We start from the raw sequence: 26004 nt of genomic DNA, 5'->3' as shown, positions 1-26004 counted from the left end.
GCACGACCCCTGTATCTGTGGGAAATGTATCCACTGCTTCATTTATCCATAGCTGGTAAAACATGTCATCTGGAGGCATTTTCTAGATCATCTCATGTGACTTTATGGTTTTCTTGGGCCAGAAGTCTTTCTTTTCATTAGGATTCACTATTATCTGCAGTTTCATATATCCATGTGGTGTCCTAGATTTATATCCCTCATGAATATGGCAATTATACTGTATTTCAGATTGGGGGGGGGGGGGGAATTCAATGAAAAGAAGGATTAATCTAACACAGTTGTTCACAACCTGTGGCCCTCTGGGTGTTTGGGGTTTCAGCTAATCCATCTTTGCAGATTTGCTCCAGCTGCCCCATCTCTTCCCTTGCTCCATAACTGAGCTAAACCCAAAGAGTTAAAGTTAAAATTCCAGCTCAGCAAGGAACTTAATTAGGTTACTTTGAATAACTACCTCTCTTTCACTTTTGCCTCACACAATTTTTGCAATAATAGATAAATTAACACTTGTTCTGAGCTATGTGCAGAGGAAAGGTGGAATACAAATGAAATAAATTAAATTAGAATGGGAGAGCCTAAAGAGAACTTAAATTATACTCAATGTAACCCATGAATTACATGTATTGCTTTTGTTACTAGTAATATAATTCATTAATGTAAATTTAATGAGGGATAGATTTGGATCTGTATTTGCTAGGCTGGGAAGGCCTGTTGCTTAAAGCAAAATATAAAAAACTGCACACACAAAATAAAGAATGTATGTCTAAAAATGCAAGATCTATTACCCAAAAACAAGACTTCCCACTTCACTAATTGCGTTTTTTTAAAAAAAATGGCTCACTATTTGCAGTGTCTAGTCAGATTAGGCAATATTAAATCATTTTAGTCTATCCATCCATCATCTATCTATCTATCTATCTATCTATCTATCTATCTATCCATCCATCCATCTCTCTGTCTGTCTGTCTGTCTGTCTGTCTGTCTGTCTAAATAGCCTGATGCTAATAAGTACTTCTTACTTCTGATGAATAATCTCTTACAAATATCTTTAATATGAACAATTCAATTTAGGGTTGGAGTTGTAGCTCAATAGTAGTTAAAGGCTATGGTCTTTAAGGTCTCAAGGATCAATCCCCAGAATTTCTGGGTAGTTCTGGGGGTGAATTCCAACTTCTTTTGGCCAGTGCAACTAACACTGAGAAAGATGGACAAATGGTTTGACTCAGTTTTCTGTAATTTGAAATGTTCACCCTTGCTGAGGAATTCCTGCTGTCTGTCTTCTAAGGAAATGCAGCAGTGCTTCTCAACTAGGACAGTGCTTTAAGTTTTTTAAAAAATGACCTCCCTAATGTGTTGTTTTTCCTCCCTCAGACACAACCTTCACCTGGGGTTTATTTATTGTATTTTGTGGATGAAAGGTATAAAAAAGACCAGACCAAGACATTTTGCTACCAGAAACAAAGGGCAAGATGCCTTTTTAATTTTAGACCACATCTACATTGGACAGGTTAGTCTGATGTATTCCTGCCCAAGAGTATTCTTGGATCCAGCATGTATGTACTGAACCTGGATCAGGGGTCCAGATGGTCCAGTCAAACTGGATTGCATCAGCCCCATTGGGATATCATTGTGTTGTCCATGTTGCTGCCTTTGCTTCCTATGACCTACTCACATGAGATTTTGGCTCTGTTCTAGGACACTTCCAAGACGAGACCCGCAGGAACCCATTCATGACACATGGCTACTTCCAGCAGGATTCCATCTTGGCTCTGTCCTGGAAGCATTCTAGGATGGAGCCATAAAAACAGAGGAGGCTTCCCATGTTCTCATTTGGTAAACTGGGGAAAGTGTGTGTGTGTGGGGGGGGGGGGGAGCCAGGCAATGACAATCCCCCCCAATGGGATGGGGAAGCAGGCAATGTGGGGTGCGAGATGTTGGTGTCCCCTACTGTCTGCTGGATTTGCCTCACTGCCCCATACATACCTTCGCTGTTCCCTGCCACAAGGACCTCAGTGTGATGAGTTCCCTAGTGGCCATGGTGCTCTGTGCCTTTCATATCAGCTGATATTTGAATTGAGTACCCACACGATCAGCAAGGAGGAGGCAGTCATTCAAGTTTCATGGCTGGTGGGGAGTGGTGGCAGCAATACAGGGACAAACCCTCCCCTTTCCTGCACTTATCAGTACATGGAAAGAGGGAAAGAGTGATTTATTTTGAGCATTTCTACCCCACCCTTCTCAACCCCTGAAGGGGGTTGATGGCTGTGTCCACGTAGACAGAGGATCACACAGAGTGATGATGGCTGTGTCCACGTAGACAGAGGATCACACTCCAACAGATCTGATCCAACTGTGCAGACATTTGTGAAGCCCTGGGATACTTCAACATTTCATGCAAACTTTCGAGTATCTTAACTTTGTCCAAAGCAAGGCAAAGTCGAATTAAAGCCAGAAAACCTGGAATGCCCACCCCACTTTGAATCCATTGATATCTGTCTCCATGATGCAGGGTGACTTCCAGAGAACATCTTGAGTTTTCTAACTTTACTAAAACTTTTCCCAGGCAAAGTCAAGGACAATAATTTTTCCTATGTTTCTCTTTGCTTAAGCATTCTCAGTTTAAGTTCATTTTTACTGGTCTGCACCTTTAACCCTTTGTCTAAGGCTCTATATTATCGAAATACAGTGGAACTTTGGTATCTAATGTCCTGTCAATATACAATGGCATAGTAAAAGGGAATTTTATGTAAAATGGCAAAGCCAAGATTTGCTTTTAGGATTTTTTAAAAAATATTTTCAATCCATCGACACAAAAGACCACCAGCATCCTGTTCCTTGATATCTGGCTATCCTCTTCTCATTTTGCATTTCAATTACTCTTTAAACCCTTTGTTCACTCAATCGGCTTCTCCCCACATTTATTTTCTTTTCTGATGCTTTTGAAATGATTTGTTTTTATTACTTGGTTCTATAGCTCTGTGATGACATTTTAAATAACTCCCAGAAAACCCAAGACACTTTCAAGAATAACAGTAAATAATAACATTATGTAACAAAATTTGAAACAAATTCTATTCCTGGGTTGAAAGTGTTATTTCCTGTTTAATTGTGTGGTACTTACTGTACTTTGAACATAGTTGCTATCCTCCAGAAACTTCGTTTTTGTAGCTGCCATAAACTATGTTGAAATGATTGAGACACCGAGATACTCATTGAAAAACTATTGCAAAATGTGCTATAGAATGTCCCGCAAAAACCAAAATTTTTGCAATTTAATACACTTTTTCCGTGTTTTATGACAGATTTAAATAGGAAATGATAATTTAACTCAGGAACAAAAATATGTTACATAGTGATACTGCTAGATTTGTTTAGTGAAATTACTTGGTTGATCGGTGTGTATCTCAGATATGTCCCTTATAAACTTTATATCTCCCATACAGCTGTCAAATATTACTTTTTCTAAATACTACCTGGACATAAATTAATGTCTGGTCATTTCCATATACCTTATATTTTTGAAAATCCTTCTGTAATGTCCACTTACAAAGTCTTAATAAATGGTTGTTTAAAGCAGAAGATCTAACACAATGCTCATGGGAACAAACTGCTAAATGGACTCAGGCAGCTCAGGTTGCTTTTTGCACTGAATTCAGAATGAGTTCACAGTGACAGGACACTTAGAAGAAATTGTTACCAAAACATTTCTGAACTGGAATGAAACAATTGGAGTAAACATGGGCAAATGTCCTCAAAGCAGCAGTTGTAGGCTTCTTGCCCCAAAATTTGTTCAAACAAGAGAAAGTCAATAGGGACTTGTTTGCAAGTAAATATGTTTATGAACAAAGAATTCTATAACTGGAATACACTTGTCTTTGTTGACTTCATTATGGGAGTAGAATGACAACTCCAGGGACTGAAATGTCATGCCCTGCAGTCATCATTTCAACCACTCCAGGTCTGCCATTGTCATTACCCATCACCCTTTCTTTGACCCTTGTTAATATAATCTAGTCCTGTGACCTATTTGGTTTTATACCAAAATCCAGTCCTTGTTTTGGATTGCGATTTGTACATCCCAAATCCCTTATTCACAGAAGACATCAGAGGCCCAAAATAACATGGACTCAGTAACCGCCATCCCTTTATCAAATGCTTGCTTTTGTTTTTTTAGTTGAGCCCTCACATGTGTATTGGCATTTGAAGCTCACATTATTTCTTGGAACATCACATAATACAATCATGTTTAAATGACTCTCTTTTTTTTCAGTGCCTATCTCCGTCATTCATTTAAACACGTATCTCCAATTTAGGATAATGTTCAGATTGGAAAGAGAATCGAGTGAACTGAAGATTGGAAAAATGAAACAGCTAGACTGGGATATATTCATAGGTTCCAATTCTTTAGCAGAGGTATACAAAAGAAATAATGGTTTCTTGGCACTCAACACAAGTCCGCACAGTTGCACATATAACAAAAGAAATTTCTTCAAAGAAGGTTTTGAAGAAAGCTGACTTTTGGTAAGTAGATGTTTTATTTCACACATCAAGCCTAACTGACCAGCTTCTTGAAAAATCTATATCAACTCACATAATTGTTCAAAAGTTTTTGGCCAGAGGCACGGTTTGCACCTTTCCATATCCTTCTGTATTTTGTCCCACTTCCACAAATGTGGAACTTTGCTTAAATACACGTGGCTTTAATCCATCAGAAATTGAATGTTATTTGCAAAAATGTGTGCTAAAATGAATCAGGTTGTATCTACACTGTAGAATTAATGCAGTTTGACAGCACTTTAACTGCCATGGCTCAGTGTATGGAATTCAGGGATTTGTAGTTTGGTGAATCACCAGCACTCTTTGGCAGAGAGGGCTAAAGATGTTGCAATACTAAAACTCCCATGAATCCATAGCATTGAGCCATGACAGTTAAAATGATGTTAAACTGGATTAATTCTACAGTGTAGATGTACCATAAATCTTCAAAATACTGCTTGATTCTCCCAAATATTCCCTCCCTCCCTACTTTTTGTGAAGAGGATTGCCTGTTTTGTCTTGAAAGGAAGAAATAAGGCCACCATCCCACTGCCATATAAAATACAGATTATCTGCTTTGAACCGGATTATATGGCAGTATAGACTCATATAATCTGGTTCAAAGCAAATAATGTGAATTATTCACTTTGATAATCTGGATTATATGGCAGTGTAGAAGGGGCCTCAATTATATGTGTTCTGTTACCATTTGGCAAGGCAGTTTACTCCTATTCAGAAGGGCAGAAAAGTCCTATGAGGGGATTGTGGGAACGAAGTCAATGAGGCTGTCTGGATGACATTTGCTATATACCACCATAAGAAATACTAGTGACCCTCCTGTTTTCTGTGGTAAATTGTAGAATTTTATGTTTGGGGGAATTGAATATAGTTCAAAAAAATCAATTCCTCTATTTTCCATTCTCCCAAACTCAAACAAGGGACATGGGCAAGGGACTTAAATCACAGATACTATTCTTCAACTTCATTGTAATATGACTTTAAGTACAGACATTTAACTTGAATTTAACTGGCAATTTAACAAAAGCTTAATAGTTCAACATAAAAGTAAATGTAATTGAATAAGGTTTTTAAGAAGCTTATTAACAATTAACTAACTGTGTTAACCCTTTTCTAATTTGCCTATCCTTTCTTGTGACTATGGAGCAGGAAAGTAGACAGTGCATTCTTATGGTGGGCTGCCAGTATGTAAATATTCTCAGAAATGTACCTGAACCAAGCCACTTGGAGATAATGTCTAAAATGTCCACACTAATGGGTCTAAGCTTTTTTAAATTATCTCTAAGTATTGATGTATAAGGAACCTTTTGGAGCTCTTCCCCAAACCTTTTGTCCTTCAAAGTAGCCACTGGTTTTCTGTGGACATTTGGAAGAAAACAATGCTTTTATCTTTTTGAATAAGTCCATGATAATGTTAAAAATGGCCAAGGAACTATAAAAACATACCTAGAAACTCAACAGTAACAGATGGAAGGACAGCAGGGAAGATCCACAATTTGACAATGTTGTTTCCATTCAGTCCACAAAAACACATGATATGGGATAAGCTGGCCAAGATGGGTTTTACAATTATTTATTTATTTATCCAATTTATACTCGCTTTTTATCCCAGCATAGGATTCAAGTTGCTTACCATCATTTAATAACACTGTACGTTTAAAAAAAAACAACAACTATTAATACAAACGTTAAAACACAATTAAATTTATTTTTTACACGATCTATGTGGGAGAGTGATCATGATATGATATACATATATCTATTTTTAAACCACACATTGATGTAGATTGTATAGACAAATCAAATAATCAATAGATGCCAATGAAGGGAATGCTGGAAATCCAATATGTTTACTTCAAAATGAATGAATGTAATGTCAATGTAATGTTATGTTGAAATATTAAATCATGCCAGATGTAATGGACATTTGTTTTATATGTATGTATTGTTTCGATTTTACGTAGAAAATAAAAAAAAAGTTTGTCAAGTAACTAGAGAATTTTAGTATATATATATAAAGTCACAATAAAAATATATTTCAAAAACTCAAGCTAAAATGCTTTTCAAGCACAATAATATAGACACACAGAGACCTTTAAAAGCTTCATCTATTGTGGCATATTAATAATGTGATGCCTCCCTAACTAGAAAGGACCTACCATCGCAAAAACAGGAGGAAGGGAGCCAACTGGAAAAGGGGTTTCACAGCTTGAGAGCAGCTTCCAACAAAGGTCTGTTCTTAGAACTTCCTTCTCAGCTCATCAAAAAGGGCAAAATTCAAGGAAAGTCCCTGAAAATGGGAAATACTCCAATATCTTTTGGTGTAGTCATCTTTCGAAGCAGATCTGAGTTCATATATAATGTTCATATAGGTTGAGTACTCCTCATCTGAAATGCTTGGGACAAGAAGTGTTCCAGATTTCTTTATGTTTTGGAATGCTTGCATATACAGATTGAGATATCTTGGAGATGCGACCCATGTCTAAACATGAAAGTCATTTATCTTTCATATATATATATATATATATATATATATATAAATCATAGCCTGAAGATAACTTTAAACAGAATATTTTAAAATAATTCTGTTCATGAAACTAACACTGGGCCAACGGAATGCACCCGTGTCAATATCTCAGGCCCCATCTACTGCCAAATAATCCAGTCTATGATTCTAGATGATCTGCTTTGAACTGGATTATATGGCAGTTTAGTAAAGGTAAGGGTTTCCCCTGGACATTGTCTAGTTTTGTCCAACTCTGGGCGGTGGTGCTCATCTCCATTTCTAAGCTGAAGAGCCGGCGTTGTTTGTAGATGCCTCCTGTGACCAGCATGACTGAAAGGAGTGCCATTACCTTCCTGCAGAAGCAGTACCTATTGATCTGTTCACATTTGCATGTTTTCGAACTGCTAGGTTGGCAGAAGCTGGGGCTAACAGTGGGAGCCCATCCCACTCCCCAGATTCAAACCACCAACCTTTCGGTCAGCAAGTTCAGCAGCTCAGTGGTTTAACCCGCTGTGCCACCAGGGGCTCCATATGGCAGTTTAGACTCCTAAAATTCAGTTCAAATCAGATAATCTGATATAAGATACTGGATTATATGGCAGTGTAAATCCAGCCTCAGCTACCCATGTGGACAATTTTGAATTTTTGAGGATTTTTGATTTTTGAAATCAATATAAATATATAGAATGCTTCATGCTAGAATTTAATTGAAGTCCTTTTTGGAATTCATTCAAAACTTACCCCATATGCTAAACTCTCCATAACCATCGTCTTGCCCGGAAATGTAAATGTATATAGCAAGGATCTTATTTTATATCTATCGGCTTCATACACAATCTAGAATTCCATAAGGTTAGCATCCTAGATAGAACATGGAGACACCCATCAAGTGAAAAACAAGATGGAAAACATAGAGATTTCACCTTCTTATTCATGAGAGTGACAGTGACAGCAGTGGAGAAGCAGAACCACTAACTGTTCTTTATTCTGCTGAAAGTGTTTCTGAAAGCACGGTGGATCACAGTGCACAAATAGGACTTCACAGTTCTCTTCATCCAGTATACTAGAGATTATGTGAAACAGCAGGCACTCTCTAAATGAACTGGAAAAGACATCTGTAAAGTAATTACTCTAAAGAATATTTGGGCAATAAATATCCAGTATAAAAGCTTGAAGAAGGACTTTTTAATACAAATGTTCATTTATTGTGCATATTGCACCACATACACTCATTCTTTTATTTCCCACTTATATGTATTTGTATAAGCATTTAATGGATGCTCTGTATTATTATGCTTTCCCTTTTGAAAATGAGATGACGGATGGTAAATGGAGTGCAGCTTTTCTGGAAAGCTTTTTGTTTTTACAGCAAAGTTATAAAACCCAACACAAACTTCTGACATAGGGTTCAATTAGATTGGCACAGCAAGGAGTCACAGAGACTTCCCTAATGGTTGTAAACGGAACCTGGATTTACTCTGCCTGCTCACTGTAATTGTATCTTGAAGCTTACTGTGCAACAGCCATTAGGCCTGGGAAAATTAGTTTCCAGTACCAAGACAACACAATATCACAAACCAATGGCTTCTGATAAGGATTTTTGTTCAAATAAGTCCCACACCTAGGGAAAGTATGGATGTTTCCAAGGCAGAATCAAGATTTGAAAAAGCTAGGGGAGCTGTTTCCATTATATACCTGCGGCTCTTCATTCAAATACTCTATCTGAGAGCTCTTCCGCATAGCCATATAAGCCAGAATATCAAGGCAGATATTCCACAACATCTGCTTTGAACTGGATTATCTGAGTTCACACAGCCATATAATCCAGTTCAATGTGGCTTTTATACAGCGGTGTGGAAGGGGCCTTTGTCAAACATCTGTATGTCTGTTTTGTATATGCACACACAACTGTTTAAACTGAACTTGCAAGCAATATTGGTACATTAAATGGGACTGTAAAAACATGACAAAGACATGTGCATATGAATCAAAGACCAATATAAGAGTGATACTCTATGGTTTGTTATGATTCACTAAATATTTTGGCACTATCTCCACTGCCATACAATGCAGTTTGAAACTACAACATTATATGTGTCTACAGTAATCATGAAATACAGTTTCAAACTGCATTATATGGCAGTATAGATGAGGCCTTAATCCCCCAAAGCTGCCATTCTGCAGCATTTGAACAATCACAGATCACAGCAATTTTATGGGATGACTAGCTGTACCCTGCCACGCGTTGCTGTGGCTCATTGTGGAGAAATTGGAAAAAAAGAAAAGAGGAAGAGCTGGTTTCTAAGCTATCAATTCACAACGGAAGTGGCAAAGTGTCAACCTAATACAGGCCCATTTCAATCTCCTCGAGGTCAAAGGGTTCTATGGATGTGTGGAAGGGCCCTGGGCTACCTGGCTCCACACTGCCATATAACCCAGTTCAAAGATTTTATATAGGTATTGTTGTCATTATAGACATATAGATATTATTATAGGCATTTAGATATTATTATTATAGATACAAATATTATTATTAAAGCTATATAGGTATTGGTATTATAGATGTTATTTATTTATGAATTTCATATCAAAAGCATTGCATAAATTAGTATAAAACTGATTAAAAATAGGAGCACAGGGCTCAATATCTTTTGAGCAAAAACAGGCAACAGATGTATGGATATTATTACAGACCTATAGATATTATTAGACATATAGATGTTATTATTTTTATTGTTATTTTTATAGATATTATATAGCTATTATTGTCATAGATGTATACATATTATTATACTTTATATAGATATTATTATTATTATTATAGACATAGATATTATAGGAATATAGGTATTATTGTTATAAATATACAGACATTTTTGACAGACAGATATTATAATTATAGACATATGGATATTATTATAGGCATATAGACATTATTACAGACATATAGATATTATGATAGAAATGTAGATATTATTGTTAAAGACATATAGATATCATAGACATATATATTATTAGGGATTGATAGATATTATTATGATAGATATATATACTATTATTATTGTAGATATATTATAGCCCAGGGTTGCTATAAAGTAAAAATGGATGGCCATCTTTTGGGAGTGTTTTGATTCTGCCTTCCTGGACAGCCTTTGCTAACTCACAGAGCGTGCCTTTTTGTCCCTTCTTTGAATACTGGATTTCATTTCCCAGAATGCCTTCCCATAACTCGGTATGGGTGAGGTTTCTGGGCATGCACACACACACAAAGAATCCCTGTGTGTTCCCAGCAGCCCAGCGGAGGCAGCGAGGCAAGAAGAAAAGAAACACACTCTCTCTCTCCCCCTCCCCCCCTCTCAATCCTTTGGGAAGAGAGAGGCAGGGGGTAGCCAGAGGGATAGACTGGCCACCTTTCCCTCTCTTGTGCTGCCCCCCCCCTCTCTCTCTCTCTCTCTCAGCGGTTGGGTTTTTTTCCCTCGTGCAGGAGCGAGGGGCGAGGGAGAGGGTTCTTTTAACACAGGCTCTATATAGGCATTTAGCCTTGTGGGGGGTAAGTTCTTTCCAGTTAATTTTTTTTTTGAGTGGAGAACATAAATTGGGTTGTTAGGTGTATCGTCTCCAAATTTGGTGTCAATTCCCCCAGCGGTTTTTGAGTTCTGATGGTATCACAAATGAACATTACATTTTTATTTATACAGATTACTCCTGGTATCACATGTCTTCATGGTCTCATGACATCAACAGTCAATGCTCCATTTCCCATGGCTAAACTTCCTATTTGGAAGGTAACATCACCCTTCCACAGTTCCGCTCCTCTGTAATGTTTTAAAATTATTTTTAATTGTAAGATTGAATTATCAGGAGTAAATGGTGCATTGGGGGAGAGAAGGAGTCTTGCCCCCACTATAACTTCAAAACCAAAAAATCTGTGGGTCATGACACAAGGTAAGTTGTGGTGTTTTCCCATCAATAGAACAAAATGAGTTTGTCACAGAGAGGTTGTAGACCAGCAATGGGTTATACATGGTGACTCATGATAGGAACTGGCACCATACGTGATGGTCCTGTTTATATGCCAGTTTGCCATTTTGTGCAATAAAGTCCCGAGTCAGTGGAATGTTTTGAATCTGAAGTGGGGTTTTTTTCAATTTGGATCAAAGAGCATTCTCCTGGATGAAAGAGAGAGCATAGGACTTTATGCTAGAACAGAATTTGTTTTTTGAATACTGTACCTTAAAAAAAAAAAAAAAAGAAAGCATGCTCATCAGAGTCTGGAGAATTAACAGTGAGCCAAGACATTGAAAATATCTATGACTGGACAAATATCTATAACATGAGGAAACCTGAATATTTATGGTCTAATTTTCCTACTCATCTTCCTTAATCCCTCATTCCCAACTTGCGGTATGAAGAGGTCCACATGGATTGAAACTACTTTTTCGAGAAACCCTTTTGGGTAATGTAAAAGCTTTCTGTGGCAACAATTCATTATCACTGGAAAAATGAAAACCCAGATCATGATCCTTGAAGGCCCTGTAACTTACTAGTTGCAAATGCCTAGTGATTTTCAAATGTTTCATTTCCTGATTATGATATTGTAACTGGTATTGTTACAGTAATTTAAGGACAGAGAACATTAACGACATAGAAAATGTGCTGCTAGAACTAATCTTTCATGCCCCTTTCCTACTCATAAACATATATTTTTTAGTTCAACTAGAGTAGAGCTATTGAATCAGGACCCATTCAGACAAGCCCAAAATGCTGGACCTGCTTCTCATTTTACCTGAGGTGCCCACCCCCTCCCCTCCAGCCCCCATCTTCCCTCCAAAATCTTTCCCTCCTTCTCCCCCCCCCCCCTCCAACTCCTGTCATCATTTTCTTGCATCAGAAGTTCTATACAGAGGGGACTCCATTGCCTGCAGGCCCCTCCAGTAAGATAGGCTTAAAGCCAACCTTGAAAACTGTGGCATAGACATGGAGAACTGGGAAGCATTGGCCCTTTAGTGTTCTAAGTGGAGCTCAGCCATGACCAACAGTGCTGTAAAATTTGAAGAGACACAAATGAAGGGTGAAAGGGTGAAATGTGTCAAGAGGAAGGCATGTCAAGCCAACCCTGACTGGGACTGCCTTCCATTTGGAAACCGATGTCCTCACTGTAGAAGAACATGTGGATCAAGAATAGGTCTCTACTGTCACCTACCAACCCACTGCCAAGACCCTACACTTGCACATGAGTGATCACAGATTATGATGACTGGAGAACCACAACCAGAAAAATTCCACTCTGTACCAGCAAATTGCATGGTTCACCCATTTTGTATGATTTATTTAAATAGAGGAATATAACAATATATATTTAAAATGGGGATTGAAAATCATAATAATCAAAATCCAGACACATTTGTATTTTCTTTCAAAGACCTTAAACTTGTGTAAATGCCATAAAGTGGGGATGCAGAAAGTCTTTATTTGGTTTGTGTTATTGATATAATCAATTCAAGAACATTTGTTGTTGTTGTTCATTCATTCAGTCGTTTCCGACTCTTCGTGACCTCATGGACCAGCCCACTATTTGTAATTTTCTGAATTTTGTGATTCCAATCAAAACATACATTTCAAAATGCCTAGATAAATAAACATGCACACATGCATATTTTCACATGCATTTTTATTTAGAAATCCTTATATTATATATTATATTATATATTATAAACTGTTTCTGTTATGCAGAATTGGATAAAATGCAAGTGTTAGAGGAAATACATTAACAAATACATGAATAGAAATCCATAAAGTTTGGGATGAGCTGAGCATAATGTGGAGAATGCTAAAATGAGGGAAACCAACCTTGAATGATTGATTCATTCATACTTATCATGAAGGAGTCTACTGTGAGAAATATAGCTTTCAAGGGAAGAAATACATTTTTAAAAAATAAACATGAAGCAGTTTAAATCATAACTCGAGTTTGAACAATTACTACCAACAAACACTAAAAGCCATTTTGCAGGACAAAATAATGAATGCATTATTGAATAATATAGCTTAGACATTTGTTTTCATTGATTCAAGGGACCTAATATGTTTTCTGAAGCATCTAGGGAAGAGGTCTTCAAAATTTTTAAGCCAAGGTTCAGTTCATGGTCCCTCAGATGGTCGGGGGGCTGGACTATAGTTTAAAAAAAATGAACAAATGACTATGCATACTGCACATATTTTATTTGTAATGTAAAAATCATGAAAAAACAATACAATATTTAAAATCAATTTTGATCAACATAAACTTTCCAATATTTCAATGGGAAGTGTGGGCCTGCTTCTTACTGATGAGATAGTCAAGTGAATTAGGATTGTTGTGTGCCTTCAAGTCGTTTCAGACTTAGGCTAACCCTAAGTCTAAAGTCTAGTGTGGGGTTTGGCAAATGATCTTGGAGGACCACATCTGATCCACAGGACTTAGTTTGGAGGTCCCTGAACTAGCATGAGAGTACACCATAGAATGATTGGAATTTGACATCACTTTAATTGCTGTGACTCAGTGCTACGGAATTTCTGGGATTTCTAATCTGCTGAGGCACCCGGACTCTTTGACAGAGAAAGCAAAACTACAGCTCCTTTGATTTTATGCCATTGAGTCATGTGACACTTAAAGTGGTGTCAAACTGTATTAGGCCTACAGTGTAAATGCAACCCAAAAGTTGGGGTCCTTGTTTTTTTTTAATGGGCTTTTATTGTTTGCATCTTCATTTGTTTTGTGGAATATATAATAGGTGACTTCAGAAGATTGCAAGAAGCTGAATTCTAAATCAGTCACTTATAAAATGCAGCCTTTGGGCATGGTGCCTTTTGTATTAGCCTGGTTGAGAAGAGCAAGAAGAACAAAGCCAGAAGAACAAATTGATGTCTGTTTAGCTTTTCTGAAGAAACATAACGGGAAAAGATGGAGATCTTTTTAGTTACAAACTCCAAATGTAACTCCTGTTTTCATTATCTCCTCCACTGAAGGATGAAGAACAAGATCAGATGAGTAAAATGCAGGTGTGCAACCGTGCTACTTGGTATCTGAACCAGCCCTGAGAAACAGTTGATTATTGACTTGGTGTGAGGCTACACGGAAGCTGGATGTGATTGCAGCAGCTTACTGATTTTCTGTGAGTGTCTGTTGCTGCCATTTTTCTTGCTATCTCTGACTTGCTTTCTATCTATCTCATCATCCTGTCACCTGTAGGTACTGCAGTGTGCCAAACAAAAAACATTATGTTTATTTGGAAGCAAACTCTGTTGAAATCTATGGCCCTCCTATGCATATAAGAATATGTGTATAACAAAGGGAATGAAACTTCCAGGTCTACAAATTAGGGCTGGGCGGTTTCGTTTCGTTAATTCGTAATTCGTTAAAAAATTCATTATTTTTTCAATTACAAAACGATAACAAACCAGTCTGGAGCAATTTTTTTAAAAAACGAATTTTTAAATTGTTTCATAAATGTTTTGTATTTCGTTATTGTATTCGTTTCGTTATCGTTTTGAGGTCGTTTCGTTATTATTTCCGCATGTCTGGGGCAAGTTTTATAGTTGTTTTTGGTTTTCTAAGGGTTTTTATAGTTGTTTTTGGTTTAATTAAGCTTCAGAAGTTCCCCCTGTCCCATTTGGAGGTTTTTTAGCGTATTGCGTGGTCGCGTCCGCCATTAACGAATCGATTCGTTATTGTTTCGGAAATCGATTCGTTATTGTTTTGTAATTTTTTTCACATTTATGAAATTTCGTAAATATCGAACTTTTTTAAAGGAAAATTTTGTAATTATTTTAAATAACGAAACGGAAAAAACCCCAAAAAACGAATCGATTTTAGAAACAAATTTTTCCATTGTTACTCAGGCCTACTACAAATGTTCTTGGACTTCCACGTCTCATTTTGCTTGATCATGGACACATCTACATGGACATTTTATTCTGCAGGGAGGGCAAATCAGCTCCATGATTAGCATGGGCCAAGGTCGCCTAATGCCCACTTGAACCACCTTAACAAAGTTGCAGATTGCTCTGGAGTTTCCCTGAGACTCCGTAGCAAACTGCAACTCTGTCCCATGTAAACAGTTGTACCAGTTCTGAGACAGAACCAACCACAAGTGCTCCTGTTGCCAGGCTCAGGCAATTACTATCCTTCTCCTGTTCTCACCATAGTGATGGTCATCGGGCACCAAATGGCCGGTGGGCATTCTTATCATCTGGAGTGCCATCAGACAGGGTGTAAGAGAGAAGGCAGGGGAAAGGAGGGGACAATTCTTTATCTTGTATTTCCTTTCTATCGCATCACTCAGGTACCATTGCCAATGTCATTCTACACAGCAAATGACAGTCAGAAGCCATTTGTGTTTTGGTACTGTTTGATGATCAGAACACCTTCTTATCTGGACAGCAGCCAAGGGATTGGTGGTAAATACTCCCTCCTGCCTTTGCTGCAGCCAAGGGATTGATAGTATGAAGTGTCCGAGTAGAACCACCCCATGTTGACTGGTAATGAAGCAGACTGAAATCATACAGCATCTGAAGAATATAGATTTCTCATTCCTAGTATATAAGCCCTTATCAGACTGTGGGTTAAGATTCTTAGCATCATCTGCCTCCTGCAGACTTCTGTAAAATGTAGCTTGGGAAGATGAGGACCTCTGTAGCTGAGAATTCCAAAGGCCTCACCCTAAAGTACATTTCCCAAAATTCTGCAGGGACATCAAGAATATGGCAGTGCCCGTTTTAATAATCTAATAAAGCCCATGTTGTTGACCTAAGGATTCTTTCCTTCCTTCATCAACCATGTTTATATCCTGTTTATACTTATGGCCATACAGTGAGTGTCATCATTGGGTTTGAGGAATATGAGCCTAGATCTTCTAAGTTGAAAACACTACACTGCACACTATTTCTCAAGCTGTAGTATTTACAATATGTTTGTTATAAAGACTCATCTCTAAATATTAAACCTAGTATACATACAATTTACATAGATCATATGGCAAAAATATCCAGATCACTATAGATGTCCGACCCTCTAGTTCTCTCTACCCTTTAGCAAGAATTAAGAATAGGTATTAAAGACATCATTCAAAGAAGTACATGTCTACAAAAGGAAATCTTCCTCTATTCTACCAGCTACAACTCTTGCATAGCATCACAGAATTATGGAATTGAAAGTTATCTAGGGGGGTTATCTTGTCCAATTCCTTGACAGTGTAGAAATCCATGCCTGAGCTTGGTAGGCATCTGAGATTTGATTAAAACCCCTCTATGAAAGAGCATCCATTACTTTTCAGGTTGTCTATTGCACTGCCAAATAGCTCTTACTGTCAGGAGGTTCTTTCTAATCTTTAGTCAATCTCCTTTCCTTCAGATTGAAGCTATAGACTTTTATCCTATCCTATGGAGCAGCAGAAAACGAGCTTACACCATCTTCCACCTGCTATCCTAGTATTTAGAAATGCTTGTCATTTCTCAATAATCTCTTATCCAATATCCAGGATAAAGCTGTACTTTATTTTAATCTAACTGCAAGTCATGCTGAGTCCCATGTTAGGAGAAAAGTGGGATATCCATAAAATAAAGTAAAATAAAGTAAAATATTGAAAGAAAATGCAATTGCAAGTTGTCATGATCCAACATATTGGCACACACATCTGTTACATTTGTGTTCTTTGCTGGTAAAAATTGTACAGAATTAAGCATGTTCCTCCCTTAAATCATGTGCTCTAGCTGTGCATATGTAATGTTCTCAGAATATGAGTGATGTTGCCACTCAAGTTCTGTTGGTGTGAAATACAGCTGAACTTAGGTTCTCAGTCCTTGCTGATGAAATTGCCAATTTTGACTATTTTCTGATAAGACTAAACTTCAGCAATCTTCCAACAACTGTGCAGATGCATAGTTTGATTGAGTTCTGACCATTAAATTACAAATAGGCTGGACAACCATCTCTAAAACCCAAAAATGCACAAGGGGCATCATTATGATCATCTGCAAGCTGAAAAGTATTAAATTTAATTTAAACCCCTTGCAGAAAATGAAAGTTGTGATGGTGATCTTTATTTATATCCTATGTTTCACCCCATATACCCAAAGTGTAAGTCCCAGCAAAAGAGAAAAATAACATGTATGACTTATGCAATAAATAATATTTAACTGTAATATTGGACATTGGGGAGAAAAACAGTTTTGAGTAATGGGAAACACACTTTATGAATTGCCTATATCTGCAACACTGCCCAGTTTTATCTACAGTGAGGACTGAATCAGAACTCTCTCCCTTTCCTAGTAAAGTGATCCTACTTTAATGTATGTTGAGGGGAAATAAGATTTAAAGGATTGCCACCTGGGGTCCTTCTTTAAATGGAGATGACAAAAATGGACCTTGAGTATAAACAGGATTTCTTCTTTTCTGAAAAACAGCCATTTTTGATAGCCTGGTCATGCCCATTTTAGTAACCTTGGTTCTTGGATTTTGAGCATTGATTGGATGGAGTTTTAATAATTATTTTTATACTTTTATGTTTATTTAACTTTGTTTTTAACTGGACAAATGTTCTATCTGACCACTTTTTATTTCAATTGTGTTTTTGTTTTGATGGATTGTTTTGTTTCTTGTCTTTTGGAGCTTGGCCCCATGTAAGCCATCTGAGTCCCTTTGGGGAGATGGTGGCAGGGTATAAGAATAAAAGAATACAGCTGTTGTTGTTCTTTTTGTTGTTGTTGTTACCACTAAACTATTGTTGTTCCTCAAAGCCTTTTTGCATTTCTTAAGAAGTGTATAAATGGTCAGCCACAATTTTTTCTCAACCTAGAAACAGATGTTGAACTCTGATCATATTAAGAAAGAGGCTTGAATGAATTAAAATGTAGTCATTCTATTTGTTAGCTAACTGCTGTTACAGGAGTTTTCCCTGTTGTTATTTCTGTTTAGTTCTTTCCTTTTTAATATTATTTGTGACTAAACAAAAGAATGCAATGTCTTCCATAAAACTCCAGCATTTAAATTAGTGTGTGAAAACTTGGTGTGGTAAAATCTGGTTGTCCTTTGAAGTGATGTTCACTCCCACTGATGTCTACTGTGATAAGAGAGAATTACTCATTCTAGGTGTTTATAAAGGTTAACAAGAGATTCGTTCCAAGCAGCAGAGAATTCAGATGCTATGATGAGGCAACCCTGCAGTATGGAACGCTATGAAACATCTAAAAATAAGTCCAAAAAAAGTGGAACACATCACCAAAGCACCCACACTCTCATACTCTTTATAAACAGTACAGAGATATATAACCTACTCTGAGTCTTTGGAATAAGATAAGTCTCTCAGAGAATAAACTTCAACAAAACCAGCAATGTAAGAATGCCACTTTTCCAAATGGATGATATTCTCCCTAAACCATATGTTCCATACTTCCTTCTGAATTATAGCATAACACAAAATGTCATGACAAACAAAAAACTGTAATTAACATATTATTTACCACTCAACTAGTCTCTATAAATCTTGAGTTTACAGTGTGAATGTGTGGTGAAACACTCTTTGAATGACCATCTGATAAATAGGCCTTCTAAATGATCACATCTGTTCCTCACTCCTTTACATGTAAGTAAGCATACAATCTGCTGGGGAAAATGACTTGAATATATTTTTTTTATTTGAAGGAGCTTTGGTTTTGTTGTTTTGCTGTTTTTAAAAAAGCTATCCATCTTTTCAGACAGATGGAAATTTGGGGACCATTAGTTGGAATTTCTTATTTCAAGTCCCAGTTTCAGTTCTTGCCATCAACAATAAAGACACTAAATTTTCACTTTGTTTTTATATATACAAAAACATTAGTAATACAGGAAGAGTATTTACTTTTCCTATCACTTTACCAAAAGCACTGATATTGACAAACATATGCACGCACTGGACACACACAGCCAAATCTAAAACTATTATTGCCTAATTTGTTTCCTACAGAGATCATTAGGACTTGCATGTTCTTATCTTTAGATGTGTTTGCACCCCTGTCCATCTAGATTTGTATACAGCCAGATAATGGAATAATGAGCTCATTTGAAGATTAGAGATAACTAGATGTTGAAATTGGTGCCTTCTTAAAATTACATCTTTTATATTCATTCTTTCATTTATCCATTCATTTAAGGTATGTCTGTATTGTTTACCAAACCAAAAAGACTCTTAAGATAGTGTAGAAATAAAAAGTTTTAAAAACACTGGGTGGAAATGTCTTTATATATACTTAGGCCCCATCTACACTGACCATTTAATACAGTTTCAAGTCAATATTGAAGAAAATGGTTTGGCTGTGCAGATAATAATATAGGAAATCCTGGAGCCAATTTGAGACCCAGATGGTGATGACACAAACTACAAAACACTGATGTCCTTTATGTGCTTTTGTGGAAGCTTGTTGTCTGGCCACTACAGTTTGAAGCTAGGTTCAAACTGCATTAAATGATCAGTGTACACGGGGCCTTAATGACATAACAGTAAGAAACTCTATTAGCGAATTGTGAAGACACTAGTAGCAGGGCATACGATCCAAGTAACTTACTCTGATTAAAAATTCACTGGAGTTCTGATTGTGTTAAAACCCTAATGAATAAGAAAAGCAAAACAGTAACATTAAGCTCTCTCATGACTACCCTTTAGTTGTCCTCCAGTTTAAAAATAAAAGATCATGAAGAATTCTACACCAGCATACTAATTAAACTCAATTGTTATAATGTAATTTCAAGGTATCAATTAAGTTCCTTTATATAAAAGTTAAATCTTTATTGCTCAGAAATTACTTTTGTAATATGCCTTCTGACTCTATTTTAAATATAAAAATGGGAGTTTCTTAAATTAAAGATGATTATTTGAGAAATTTGGCCTCCAGATGCAGACTGGTCATATATTGGAGGTATAAATGAGAAACCGCCACCTAATTGTTAGATCACTCTTGAGATGTGAAATGTAACAGGGTTAATGCACCATTGCAATGTGATGGATGATAAAACATTCATAATCTCCTATAAATCACCCCTCCTTCTGTACTTCGATCTTCTATTCTGTGGTGCAATTTCTGGCTGTAAGTGCCATCTCGTGCTGTTCTGAGAAAGTCCAAGAACTGAGAGTGATGATTTGCTCTACTGAGCCAGAAAAAAAATCCTCCCCCCTTTTCCCACCCCCACCCCCAAATTATATTAAAATATGATTAGAGTACAATGTGCATCTATGAAATAGCTTTATTATTTAGCCATTTTGCTCAAGAAAGCTCAAAGAAGCTGAAGGGAGCCAAGTAGGGACATGGAAAGAAAGCAGGGTCTCACATATGCCCTACTAAAAGACCAAGCTAATTATCACCCATTTACCATTGCAGAAGATGAAAATTGAAAACGGGTCCACTCCACCCAGAAAAATCCAACTTAATACAATAAAATCACATATTTTGAACTCTGGTTCATGGTTGCATTGATTTGGTTTTGATTATATTTTAAAAGCATTTAAAAACTACCCTTAATATCTCTGGTAATGTTTAAAACAAAATATCTTCAAGTCATTGGAGTTTTTCCATGCAAGCCTCCTTAGAGCAGTAATTCCATCAATAGGGAGCCACAACAGAGAAGGTCTGTTGATAATTCAGAAGATCTGATAATTCAGATATAAGAATCGACTTTGAACCCAACCAAGTTTATTTTAGAGATGTTGCAACGTAATCCCAATTTTTTTTACTTTTTTACTAACTTCACTAGTAAAAAAGTTTTTTTAAAAAACAACTTCCATAACAACAGAGTTAACTTTGTTTGATGGGAGCAACATTCCAAAGTTGAGTTATTTATTGCTGAATTTATGCTCAGAATGCTCCCATGAAGAGAAAGGAGGGAAGGACTGATCTCTGCCCAGTCTTCCTCTTTTTGCAGCATCACTTTCTCCATCAGCATTTTGGTCTCTCTTTTGGTGAATGCTCCAGTCATCTAGATAAGGTTGTTATGGGAGACACAGGGAACCACAGAGAAATAGGAGAATTCCACCTATTTTACAAGCTGGGTCTGTCCTTGGATCAAAAGTCTTCTCAAGGAATGAGTGATCTTCCATGGATGACCATCTATATGAGGAAAGACAATATGAGATCTAACCCTACACTTGTAAACACATTCTTCTGTTTCTTTGTTGTTAGAGTTGCAATTTCTAGCACATATCTGAAAGGAGGTTTTAGTCATGTCTAGTAAATGTGTACTCTGTGTATAGGTATGCTGATACCATTCCTTTGTACATTTCATTCTGGGCAAACAAAATCAGTGCTGTCACACAGGGTCAAAATGTTTGTAGAAGATAAAGAGTAGAACAGAAACAGATTACTGAGCTGAACTGAGGTGGTGGGGGTAATACAATTTTGTAACACAGAAGGCTCTCCATATTTGTCACTAGAACACTATAAATAAAGGGTTTATATTCTTCTTATGCAGAACAGACTCAACTACTACAAACAATCTCAGATTATTTCATAGTTGTCAAGTCTCTACTTAAAATCTAGACAGCAAGAAACATGTGGTTTTTGTCTATACTATTGGCAGCCAAGATATGCTGTAACTTCACTGCCAGGGAAATATTTACATTTTTTTTTTTACAGAAATGCTAATGCTGTCCATCAAACACCAGCTTTTTAGAAGGACAAAGCACTTCATTAGCTGAATTGTGGTGATCTAATCTGCTTCATTTTTTTCCTTCTCTACAAAGCTGTCACTAGGACTAACAAGCTTTGATACTTGCATAACAGTTTAAGTAGAAGAGGTTGAGTTTGGACATCCCATCAAACCAAGTTTTTGTCCTCAAGATACGTTGCAGATGAGTCTATGTATTCCTTGCCTTGCATATGTCCGTTTGCTCCACCTTAGGAAGAGTACAAGTCCCCAACAATCTAGGCCAGGAAGATGAGCCCTTCCAGGGTGAAAGGGAAAGCGTGACAGTTTTCAATATTTATTTTTATCTACTCATGGAGCCATTCTTTTCCCCCAGAGTCAAAAGTAGTTACAATAATTCCCTTTTGCAATAATCTAGGTATCAATATATCATCTTATGTTAACAATTGATTCCTTCTCTCTTTTTGCTATGTAACTGAACTCTTAGCTATTCTTATAGTTACAAGAGGATAACCTCATTACAGACTGGAAGAAGATCACATGGTTCTGATTTGTGGTGCATCCCATGTTTCTGAATATGAGTATTGAAGCAACAACATGGTGGGCACAAAGAAAGTTTTTGTACCATAGGCTGACACAGCAGCATTCAGACTTTAAAAAAATTTATGAAAGCAATTAGTTACTTTTGGAAAATGGAAAAGTAATGAGTTACTTTTTTACAAATATAAGCTAAATCAATATATTTATACCAATATAGATGTTTGTATTTTGTATTAATGTATTCTGATGCTATTATGCTATATTTGTGTTGAATTTTTTGCTGTTAGCCAGCCTGAGTCCCTCTTCAGAGGTCAAGAAGACTGGGTTATAAAAGCTCTAAATAAAATAAATAATAATAATAATGTTGATTGTATGTTTGTGTACATATGTTTGTGTCTGTGTATCCATTCTGTTTTTGTCCCCAAGCTTTGCTGTTGCTCTTCCAAAATCTCTAGCATACTATGGGAATGGATCCCAGATAAATAGAAAAGTATCTGGTTTAGCTTGGCCATAACTGATATGTTATCTTCTTAGAAGTGAGAAAAATTACAGAGATTACCAAACCACCAAAGAATCAAGGGGAAACAGGATGTTATGGAAGTGGGTGTAGTTTTGGATGCATTTGATTCAAAGTCCCTCCATTCCTTCATTGGACATTAGGATGTGTCCCTTCCCTCCAGACCGTTGCAAGTATTAAACACAAGGAATAAGGATTATGTGATTTCAGCTCTGCTAAAGCCATGAGTTTGGGGGCCAGAGTGTCAAACTTCCAAAGGATCAGATAAGACACAGATGGGCTGAATGCAAAATCAAAGGCTTTATTCTCAATCGCCAGAGAGGATGTCAGCAGAGACAGCACTCCGAACAACTGATATACCTACAACTACAAAAACATGCATTTATTTATAGTACGTTTGACAGACAGGCAAAAGCAGTACATAACAACTGGAAACTGCAACACTAGTTCATTGGTCCTGGAGGATGTCGGCTATATCCACAACCTCATTGGAGGAGGTGCAAGTCCACTTCTGCCTCTGACCCAATCAGAGTCATGGTAGGAAATTTGATAAACTATCATTTGTGGATTTGAAGTCTTGTGTGTGTTTGTGAATCCTTCCCAGAGACTGGTCACAATACCAGCTAAACAAAGGAGGTGCCGACTGATGAACAAAAGGTGTTTAAGGTGCAGTTACATACTATAGAGAAATCACAGAGTAGGTCCAGATTAGTGCTATACATATGAGGACTCCCAGGATACAGTTTTAGATAAAATCAGAATTAAGGTCCTGAAGGGCTTGGGTGTTCATTTTGCGCCTTGTCTTTCTTCCTTGAAGTCTGCGCTTCGGGGCGATCTTGATAGCCATCATGGATCGGATTACTCTGTGGTCTGTCCAGCAGTCATCAGCACCTGTCATGGCTCTTGTGAGAAGCACGTCATGGCAGTTTCTGGCTCATGTGATTATGTAGTCTAAGAGGTGCCAATGCTTTGACCGGGGGGTGCTTCCATGATGTCTTCAACTTGTTTTTCTGGCAAAAGAGTGTGTTGGTGATGACAAGGCTGTGTTCCGCACATTTGGTGAGAAGCAGGATGCCATTCAAGTTGCTGTTTCCAGCCCCGTCTTTTCCTATGGTCCCTGGCGATAGGTCGAAGTCTCAACCGGCTCTTGTATTAAAGTCCCCCAGGAGGATGATTTTGTCCTTCTTAGGTATCTCTGATAGGACGGTGTCCAGCTGATAGTAAAATTTTCCTTGATGTCTTCATTAGCATCTAGTGTTGGTGTATAGGCACTTATGATGGTTGCCTGTTGGTTTTTGGCAAGTTCAATTCGGAGGGTTGAGAGTCGTTCGTTGATGCCCGTGGGTGCTTCGGTCAGATGCTTCACCAGGTAATTTCTGATAGCAAAGCCAACTCTGTGCATTCTTTGGTCTTCTTCAGGCAGTCCCTTTCAGAAGAAGGTGTAGCCTCCTTTTTCTTCCTTCAGCTGTCCCTCTCCTGCTCTCCGGGTCTCTGAAGTGCTGTTATGTCAATGTTAAAGCATCCCAGCTCCCTTGCAATGATGGCAGTTCTGCGTTCGGGGCGTTCACTGTTGGTGTTGTCCATCAGTGTCTGTACATTCCATGTTCCAAAGTTCATTTTTATTTTTTGGCCGCAGGGTGGTGACTCCATTGGACGCGGCTGTCCAGTCAGGGATAAGAGAGGCAGACTATGTTTAGGTCACCTTTTCTAGCCCCTTCCCTGTGGGGGGTGAGCAGAGTGGATCCTAAAAAGGGCTGCTCAGTCATGGATACAGCTGCCGAACTACTCGACTGCCTCGGACCTTGAGGTAGAACAGCTGAGTCTGTATCCACCGCCCATGTGCCAGTCTGTGACTAGGGGCTTCCAGATTTCATAGTCTTGCCCCCGTCACCACTTGCTGATCACCATGGGACTTTTGTTGGTTTGTTTTTTTTCCTTTGTGAGATCCCTGTGCATTAATTTTTTTAATGTGTGGAGGTCCATGCACACTGATCAACACACAGTCTTCACAGAGTGAGGTTCCTCAGGTTGCATAGTTTACCAAGATGACCGTGGCTTCTCAATCTGTTGCAGCCTTCTTCTGCCTTCACAGCCGTTTTAACATGTACCATGTTATCCTCCACCACCTCTGCTGTTGAGGTCTTTGGGTCTTCGGACTGTGCTTGGTCACTCCTGGGAGTGCACGACTCCAGTCATTGTGCCTGCATGTTCACGACATGGTGACAGTCCATCGAGGGGGATATCAGGTTAACTCTGTATGTGGTTGGGCAATAGCATTATATTACAATTCTGGTTCTTAACATTCCCATCCTCTGTGTCTTAAATCAGAAAAATATCCCACTGAGGTTGATGGGACTTCCTTAAAGTAGAAATTTGTTGGAATTCTTGTTTCAACAATCTTGACTGACACTCCCAACTGTATCTCTGACCAGAACTTTAAAATTGTACTTTTTAGACTACAACTCGCAGCATTCAGAATAGACAGTGATCATAGTTGTAGTGACATCTGATTCTGAGGGTTGTACTTATTTCTTTAAATACCATTTTCAATCAGCAGTTCAATTGTATCGTGCCATTGTGCTTATTTACTTAGGGATGTCAAATGAGATCAAACAATCCAGTCTGCTGATATAGCAGTAAAGCATAATATTTTGCCATATATATTTAGAGCTAAAATTGGAAGATAGTCTGAAAATCATAAAAATGCATTAATAATGTAACCCTGAAAAGTCGTTTCTTGGAAATAAGCATCACTGAACATAATGGAAGTTGCTTCTCAGTAAATATAGAGAGGATTGTATTCTAAGATGGGTACAATTACATGGAAATTAGTAGTAACTAATTAGGCTTATGGGCTAAAAATAACATTGTTTTGCTTCCTTGTTGGAAAAAATATTGATGATTCAGCAAACAAATCCTCACTAATGGTTTGTGGTGTGATAAAGCAGAGCTTTAAAGTAACAGCTGTATGACTCCCATATCCCAGACCTTGATACATAAAACAATGAATAATAACTAACACTATTATTTTCAATGAAACAAATTTGGAGATACCAAGAAGAGAGACGAGCTGTACAGAATTGTCTAAGCAAATAAATGAAACTGTGTATATTCAATTTTTTTGGAGGGGAGGGGGGATATCATACTGTACTTTCAAACAAATATTTATTTAGGTTCTTGACAAGAACTTCTTGTGGGTTTTTTCGGGCTATAGGGCCATGTTCTAGAGACATTTCTCCT

This window comes from Anolis sagrei, chromosome 1, assembly GCF_037176765.1.
Source record: "Anolis sagrei isolate rAnoSag1 chromosome 1, rAnoSag1.mat, whole genome shotgun sequence".
NCBI lineage: Eukaryota > Metazoa > Chordata > Lepidosauria > Squamata > Dactyloidae > Anolis > Anolis sagrei.
This window is presented reverse-complemented; position numbering follows the sequence as displayed.